The sequence below is a fragment of the Dipodomys spectabilis genome, unplaced genomic scaffold, assembly GCF_019054845.1.
Source record: "Dipodomys spectabilis isolate Male_0828 unplaced genomic scaffold, ASM1905484v1 ptg000316l, whole genome shotgun sequence".
Taxonomy (NCBI): Eukaryota; Metazoa; Chordata; class Mammalia; order Rodentia; family Heteromyidae; genus Dipodomys; species Dipodomys spectabilis.
The window spans coordinates 248,038-251,242 of NW_024870993.1; the positions used below are offsets into that span (position 1 = coordinate 248,038).

Consider the following 3,205-nt stretch of genomic DNA (forward strand, 5'->3'; position numbering starts at 1 on the left):
TTTGTTACTGGATTCCATGAATACCTTTAGTGATCATTGTGTATCCTCATCCTGCTCTCTCAATTCCTGTATTACTCTTCGCTTAGCTTCCTCACGTTCACGCCATTCCTGTAGTTCTCTTTGAGTGTTCTCAACCTGCTTATGCCATTCCTGCCTTTCTCTTTGAGTATTCTCAAGCTGTTCACGCAAATCCTGTATCAGTTTTTGAGTAGCTTCCTCACGGTCAGGATATTCCTTTATAAACCTTTGGTTTGCCTCCTCTCTCTCCCTATCATGCTCATACACAGTCCTTTGTAGGTTTTCAATCTTTTCCTGTATTGACCTTTTGTTTGCCTCCATTGATCTTTTGTTTGCTTCCTTCTCTCCCTATCATGCTCATACAGATTCCTTTGTATGTTTTCAATCTTTTCATTTATTACGTTTGTCAGCAGTGTTTGTAGAGCTATTTGGGAACTCTCCTCTGGATTATTCATTATCTGTTCTGTCCCCTGATTATCATGAGTGGGAGTTGAGATACCCGGACTTGACATTTTTCTTTTGTTTTTCCGGCTTACTCTGCCTATTTGGGATGAAAATAACACCAGTTTTTTGCTTGAACACTATCTTAAGGCAAGCATCAACCAAAGTCTATATTTGCCCAGTCAATAGTCTGCAGATACAATATAGTTCAATAGAACATCTATTCAACGTCAAACAACTATATATTAATGGGCTACAAACTGCAAATCCGAATTTGGCAAACCAGAAATTATTAGGTTGAAGGAGAGATGTGGGTAAAAAATAGGAATAGAGAGATGTGGGAAGGCACAGGGAGATTTAACTTAACTAAGTCTTAATCTCAAAGCAGGAAATAGGTTGGATAGGATGAAAGTAGAGAGAGAAAAAAGAAAAGAGAAAGGGGGAAAAAGAGACCAGAAAAAATAGAAAAGTAAAAATTAAAAATATTATGCAGAATCGAAAACGAAATATTCAGAGAAGATCGTGCATATAATGCAGAAGGGGAGGGATATAAAGGAGATGTGAAAAACTTAAAAATAAAAATACTTAAAATATTACATAGGTATAAATAGGTAGTAATGCTATTAAGGAATTTAAGTCTAAGAGGTTTTGAACTGAGTAATAAATTTGTGGATTAAGTGTGTACACATGGAGGATAAGGTCTAATAATCGACTATGTGTATATCTGAGAATGTGCAGAAAAACAATTAAGTCACATAAAAAAGAACAAAAGAGAAGTAAAGGTGAAAAGAATAAGAAAGAAAGAATAAAGATCAGAAGTTTAATAGAGCAAAATAAAAAACAAAAAAAAATTAAGAAAAAAAGAAGAATAACGCACACACACATATACCACTGAAATAAAAATTATAAGAGGGGAAAATAGTTACTAGGAAACTTTTTTTTCAAAAAAGGTAAAAATTAAAAGAAAAACGTTTTAGAAAAATTTTTTTTAATAAAATGTACAAAAAAAAATAGTTCTTTAATTTTTTTGGGAGTGGTGGGAAAAATCCTGTATCTCCCTTGTGTCTGTAACCAGCCTCTTGTTGGAATCTCTGGTCTGCTTGTGGTGTTTGATTTTCCTATGGCTTGGTTGGTTTCTTAAGTCAGTTTGTTTGAACAGGCAGAAAAATGTTCTACTTTACCCAGGATTTTGTGATATTCCGCTCAAGTTAGTTCAATGGGAAGGAGATCTGCTTTGATTAACACAAAAGAGGGAGATGGCTTTTTCCTCAAGTTTGGAGATGCTGTGATGAGGCTAGGTTCTGGGTAGAGTTGAGGCCTTTCAACAAACAGTAGCTTTTCCCAGGAGGTAGCTTGTGAGAAACTCAGAGAGCCCAGCCTCGAGCCACTCTCCAGGTTTATGTTTACTGAATTTCAATTGATTGTCAAGGCTGCTAAAGGGAGGGGCAGACTCTGGCTCTAATTACCCAGTGAAGAAAGCCACTCTTGGGGCTTGCACCTGAGCTGGGTGATTTTTCCCTGGGTGGAGCTCTTTGGCAGGTCAGTTTAGGTTCTTGTGACCTGCTAAATGACTCTAGTTTTCTTCCAAGGCCTTAGTTGGAGCTAGCAGCTCCACCGAGCTTTGTCAGTACCCAAGATGGAGATGTCCGGTAGTTGGGGGGGAGGGGTGGCCTTCTCTCCTCTGCTCTCTGAGAAGGAGTGAGGACATTTGGCTTCTACTCCCGCCGAGTCTTGGTTCCTGGGTGGTCTCTGGTCTGCGAACTGCAAGATGAAGATGTCTGCTCCTTGTCAGTTCTTGCTGGTGTTGAGTAGAATCTGCTTGTCCACCGTGTCTGGCTCCTTTGTCCTGCATTCTCTGTGTTACAGGATGGCGGCTATGGCCAACGCTGCTACCGAGGCTGCTGACAAGTGCTCAGATCTGTCTCCTTGCCTGGATTTTCCCTCTGTCCTAACTCTGTGTATAGTGATGGCACACTTGGTGTGATTCTCTGGCTTAGGACTGTTCACTGGAACTCTAAAACTGCTTTCTATGCGAGAGCTTGTTTAGCCTACAGCTTCTCCTCCACCATCTTCCGGGAACCCCCTATGACCATGGTTTAAATTTTATTTCTTTGAGACAAAATGACAATGTTATCTAATTTCAAGTTTTATAAAGTTTATGCTATGTAAGGGCCTTTCTAAGGTGAAGATTTAATATACTGATGTCAAACTAACCTTTAATTCTATGAATTACATGTATTGTTACACTTGTATTTTTGTAATCAACTTTTTAATAACTTTTTCATTTCTTGCATTTGAAGAATGAAAAATATGGAATACTTCACAAATTTTCATTCCATCCTTGTGCAAGTACCATTTTAATCTCTGTATTGTTGTAATTTGGGTAGACTTGCTGCTGAAGCATGTAGTATCCTCTAAATTTAAGTACGTAATGATACAATATTTATACAGGCATATATCCATGGTTGCCTATTTGTAACAAGGAACCCTTATTGTTCCTAAAAATTCTATTGATCTTATTTCTCTAAAATTCTGTGCATAGTGGAAAAAACTTATATTGTATGGTCGATTGTTCACATTTGCAATTATTTGTCAATAACTATTTTGTCATTTTCATTTTAAATTTGATCATACTTTGGAACCTTTACAGCTAAGTCCAAAGGTGATGGCTTTTCAAGTACTTATTTATCAACTGAGTTAGCTTTGTGGAGCTAATGGATTCAAAGTAAGCCTTTCTTAAGAGCTA

General features: G+C 37.6%; 1 pseudogene; it reads right to left on the reverse strand.

Annotated features, from left to right (window-relative positions):
* Nucleotides 1-2,763: 2,763 nt before the first annotated feature.
* LOC122127881 lies at nucleotides 2,764-2,863 on the reverse strand (annotated as a pseudogene).
* Nucleotides 2,864-3,205: the final 342 nt, after the last annotated feature.